We start from the raw sequence: 5,974 nt of genomic DNA on the forward strand, positions 1-5,974 counted from the left end.
CGACCACTCCTCGCCTCCCTCGGTCGCCAACCCGCGGGCCCAGATAAATCTAGCGTGGACACGTGCTATTCGTGGTAACCTCAAACCCAATCCAAATTTAGATTGGAAATACGGGTTAAATGGATAGAAATGACTGCACAATCCGTTTAGGGTCTGCCGCTGAGCATCGTCTTTGGAACGCGCGGACACCGATGAACATATTTATGTTCGTTTGCGGTCCACCATTTGAGGTATCGTTAAGAGTTCAGTTCCAAGCAAAGAACCAACCTGCCTTAGAGCATCTCTAGCAGAGTCCGTAAAAATAAGAGTTCAGTTCACCGAATTCGTGTTTACGGATCGAAAAACTGCTGACGCAGAACAGAGCCCCTAATCAAAACCGTAAATCAGCGAAAAGACCACGTATCAGCGTTTTTCTTTTCTTTTTCCTTTTTTATTCCCTTCTTCTTCCTTCGGACACGCACCAACCCCGGCCGCACCAGCCCCGCGCCTGCCTCCGCCCCGCAGCGCCGGCCCGCCCCGCCGCGCGCCGGCCCCCTCCACGCCACGCGCCGCCGCGCCCGGCCTGGCTTTCGCCCGCGAGCGTCCCAGCCCCGCCTCGCCTGCGGCGTCCCGGCCCCGCCTCGCCTGCGCCGCCGCGTCCTGGCCATGCCCCGTCCCGGCCCCACCCCGCCCTGCGCGCCGCAGTGTCCCGGCCACTCCCGGCCTGCCCCCGCCGCGCGCCCCCACGCGTCGGCTCCGCCACGAGATGCGCGATCCACGCCACGCAGCCCCGAGTTCGCCCAGCCCCATCCCGGGCCACCCTACGCCACCGCGAGCTCGCCCCGCCCTCGGCGCCCCATGCCGCTGCGAGTTCGCCGCCCACAAGCTCGCGCCGCCTCACGCCGGCGACGAATTTGACTAAATTCCGGCGACTGTACCAACGGAAGCAGTTGGTCCCAACTGAAATTTCAGCGCGCCACGAATAGAGTTTAGTGTTCAGTTCACCCTTTCAGCCCCTACAAATACAGGTCGAGTTGGGTTTTCGGTCTCGGCCCAAAAACTTTTTTTCGGTTTTAGCTCGTTTACGGTGACTGATCTGCGTCATTATTTAGCCCGAACCCGTAAACTGGCGGTTGTTTTTCGGTTTTGTCCCTTTCACGGGCTCTGTTAGAGATGCTCTTACCATGTTACCCAGTGACCTTTTGGCCTGGCATACGATTGACTAACAAGCCATTAATCTGAATCTGATGGAGTTAGGCCGGGACGATATTTCTACTGCAATCAGGGCGGCTTTCCGTACTAAATCAAAGGCATAAATACAACTACTCTTTCTCAAGTTGCCAATTCTTGTATTCAAGTCTGAAACTGAAAGGTAGCTCGCCATCGGCCCACCGCCGGCTGATACATGTCAACCTCCGTTAGTATTTCATGAGGCGTTGACTATGTTAATGCTCTAATTTTATGTGTTTGCTTCTTTTTTTATACGTTGACTCCACTAAGGCTAATAAACCCCTGTCGGTCATCAGCAGGCGGCACTTTCAACGCCTCACTGGGGATTAGGCAGTTCAAGACCATGCATCTTTGAGTCTTGCAGGAATCAGCGGAAAAATTATTTGTCTTTTGACATGCGGAAAAAGCGAGGTGTTCAAGTTGCCTTTTAGATGGGATCAACATAGTCTATCATTTGTTGAGGACAGGTAGCAAAATGATAACTCGCAATTGTTTTTCCAAGTTGAAGACAAAAACAGGATCGTGGACCTTCTTTTATTCGCAAAACCTGATTGGACCTGACTAATGCTCAAATCTTCACTCCACGACAGTAAATAATACTCCCCGCCGCTGTCGAATTCTGCCTCGGCATTCAACACTTGCCACTCGTCCACTCGCCCGATAAACATCGGTTCACAGAGTATAGCCGTCTCTTTATAGTTGCAGCCTGCAGAGAACGATCGTCGCATGGTGGTTGCACTGACACTCAGCACAGATGGGTTTGTTTAACTGTGACACTTTGCTAGTTAATATCATGCTACTTGGCAACTTGTATCGTACGTATGGTTCAGAGAACCTGTGACCATGATCCCGTTAGGGCTCTTTTGAATCATAGGATAGGAAAAATATAGGAATAGAAAAAGCATAGTATTGAGATGTCATGGTTATTTGAATTTTACGGAAAGATAAAGTGTGTTTAATTGTAGCGAAAGAATTTTCCATGAGTTATGATCTAATGTTTTTTTCCCTATAGGATTTACACTACAAAATTTCTATAGGATTAATTTCTATAGGATGTGTTCCTATGAATCAAATAACTTGTATAGAAAAATTTCTCATAGGATCCAAATCTTACACTATTCCTTTACGAATCCTATATATGAATCAAAGAAGCCATTACTTCCTAGATTTTTCTGCTTGAAACCAAATGACACCGTTCCGATTAATGAAGTATGTGACACACACCATATCCTATCCCGTGCGATGTTCGTCAACAAGGTCACACCCATGTAATGGACACGCTAAACAGAAATGGGGAAAATAAACCACATTTTCTTCTTCTCTTTTATGTTTTGCGGTGAATATTATGAATTTGTTCGATACTTTCTATAGACGTGAGTTTGATGTGCAACGTTTGAATTATGACATTACTACCTTGCTGCCAAATGTTGGATCCGATAAAATTACTCAATATGGCCCTATCTGTTTGTTGCGGTGAATTTACAAGTTTACTACTAAATTCCTATCTATTAGACTAGAACAACTTGCTGATAAGATGTACCTCATTCATCAGGGTGCTTCTATTAAGAAAAGAAACATTATGGATGGTGTTTTTTCATTGCATGAATTGATGAATCATACCCATATAAAGAAATATGTATGGATTGTTTTGAAGTTAGACTTTAAAAAGGTTTACGATAAACTAAATTGGGAATTTTTATTGAGTCGTAATGTGGCTAAAGGGTTATGTGTGATATGTGGCGCAATTGGACAAAACAAAACCTCCATAATGGTATTGTCTCTGTTGAATTGAATAATCAATGTGGCCAATATTTACAGAGTGCTAAGGGCGTTAAGTAGAGGATCCTATGTCTCCTGCTTTGTCTAACATGGCTGCTGAGTGTTTAACTAAAATAACCACTAATGATCAATCTAATGACCCTATTATTGGTTTCGGGTGGTTGTATTACAATATGATGTTGATTCAGTGGTGAACTTTAGTCATGATTGTGAATTTATGAGAAAAATATTAACCTGAATTATTGTTATATATGTTTGAGCTCATACATGGCTTAAAATTTAATTATATGAAAAGTTAAATTTATATGGTGGGTGGAGTTAATGTGATTGCTGATTTTTACTCGATGTTTGGGTGAAAGTTTGCGGTGTTGCCTATGAAATATCTTGGTGTGACTGTCAGTTTTCGTTCTCTAAGAAATATAGATTGGGACTTTATGGATGCTAGATTCATTTAAAAAAAGTTAGATGCATGGCGAGAAAATTCCCCTTCCTCCGGGGGCAGACTTGTGTTGGTTGATGCTAGTTTATCGAGTTTTCTTTTATATCATATGTTGGGTGAACAAAACTTTTATCGAAAAAATAGGTAAACATAGAAGAAGGCTTTTCTAGCATGGTATTTTTATTTAGAATAAGTTACTACATAGTTAAATGGAGTAGAGTTTGTCACTCCAAGAAGAAAGGTGGATTAGGTTTGAAAAATGCATAGACAAAACATTAGTTTTTTGTGTAAGTAGCTTTGGAAACTCGAGACACAAAATGGGCTATGGCGGTCAATTATTCGTGCAAAGTATTTGAGGGGGAAATCTATTGCTACTGTCAAACTTAGGTTTAATGATTCACCTTGGGAAAATCCTGCCACTGCGACAACCTTGGAGCAACAAAGATGCTGGAAGCTGCGACGATCCTGCCGCGAGCTCAAAGATATTACCAGTGGCGGATCTTTTTTTCCCAAGCTGGGACAATGGTGTTGAGATCCTAAAGTATGCCTTCCATGTGAAAAAAGCTGCTTGGAGTATGATGTTCTTGTTGTCGGTAGCTGCTTCTTTTGGAGTTCAGTTTAGTGGTATCGGGTTTTCGTCCCATAGTAGATACTCGATGACGAGTATTCACACTGGATATCTGGTACTGCACCAACCTGATTCCCTTATCTCCTCCCCCTTCTTCCTCCGATGTAATTTCTTGAACTGGTTATTTCTGTTTTTGTAATGGACAGGGGTAGAAGAATGTTTTACAAATGGTTTGTCCTAACGGGTTGTCTGGCCAAGTAAGAAACTGTTGGATGGTTAGGAGGGCAGTGGCACCCCAGCTCACCAGAGTTCAAATCTTAGATTTGAAACTTTGGTGTCTTATTAAAATACGGAATATTCTTCTATGGGAAGCGACGTTCTCGTCGACAACAAGGCGCCAGAATCAGTTTCTTGGACCCAATCTCTCGAAGGTGCTCATAGGGGTAGGGTGTCCGTCTCTACTAGGTTAGCAAAAAAAAATATTGACCTGCTCCAGATCTATTGCTGGTCCAGCCAAAAGGAGCATATACTGGTACCTACCTGCAAACGGTTTAACAAAATGTCCAACGGAAGGAGCTAATTGGCCTCGGAATTCTGAAAAATTGGTAAGGTAATCATAGGTTGGTGAGGCTACTAACATTCTGAAGATTTTGTAAGCAATACTACTACAGTACTTGACTTTGGCAGTTGCCTGCAATGCGTTGTGGTTCTGGCGCGTGTTGACTTGGCCTGTTGAACTCGAAGCCATAGCGTCGTGGTGATCGCCCGCAACAACGTGAGGTCTTCCAGATGTAACGCGTTCGCAACATGTGCGGTCTCGGCCAAACCGACCGGCCGAGTTAGCGGCCACCGAATCGAATCCGCGTCCCTATTTGATTCATATCGGCGGCATCGATCTTCCTCGACCTGTTTGTATCTCGAGCCCTGCTTGCTCCTGTGCGTCGTGTTCCGATGACGGAGTGGACGAATCCAATGCGCATCCACTTGCCAGCCTGCCAGTTTGCGCCGTGCTGGGACTGGGAGCCTGGGACGCCCAGTCAGTGTGCGCGCACGTCCTATCCGACGCCGCCTCCCTATTGGATTCGGATCGGCCGGCGGCATCCTCGTCGAGATGTTTGTCTCTCCAGCCCCAGCTCCGGTGCGTGGTGACCATGTCATACGTGTTCCCCGCCCCCTTGCCACTTGCCAGATTGCGCCGGAACGGAACCGATCGATCGATGTATCTGTGACGCATATCCCAATTGCTGGCGTATGTTGCTGCCTGGTCTGGTCCCTTTCGGGACGCCGCAGGAAGGCTGGCATTCACCAGCGTGCGCGAGCTGTGGTTTCCTTTCCAGTTGGGAAGCAAAGAACAAGTAACCCCACCGAGAGCGGACGAGTTACGCTCGAGCTTGTTTGCACACGGTAAGTGTGTGGCTGTGGTGAGTCCAGAAGCAATTAATGTGGTGAGTATAAGAAATAAGCTCAATTTTGCAATACCAGTGTACGCTTAACATAGGTATGCGTACGTTATTAAATGAATCTGGCTGGTAGGTGAAATAGTATGCGTGATACATTCGGCTGGATGTTTTGGCACATCATGGACCAGGGATTGCGGACGTGTGTACCTAATTTCATCGTGGTTATTAAGAAAAACGGGATTAGATTTTTGTAGGTCAAGTTAAATCTAGCTTCTTTTTTCTCAAAATTGCAAAATGGTATTTAATACTTTTTAAAAATATGTAAATAAATTTAGATGTGAACAATGTTGTGTTGCACCAATTGCTACATTTGATTTCGAGATACTTTATATTCGTGGTTTCACAAAAAGATAAAACCTAACATAATTTTTTAGATTTTAAATTTTGCATTGTTCACTACTATAGATGTCTGATTCTCTTTTTTTTTGCACAGATTGGAATATAATGTATTGCGAGTTGAAATTTTACATGTTGGTAGAACACATCATTGTCTCCTCTAGATTTAGTTTCCGATTTTTT

Source organism: Lolium perenne, chromosome 3 (genome assembly GCF_019359855.2).
Source record: "Lolium perenne isolate Kyuss_39 chromosome 3, Kyuss_2.0, whole genome shotgun sequence".
In the NCBI taxonomy this organism is placed as follows: domain Eukaryota; kingdom Viridiplantae; phylum Streptophyta; class Magnoliopsida; order Poales; family Poaceae; genus Lolium; species Lolium perenne.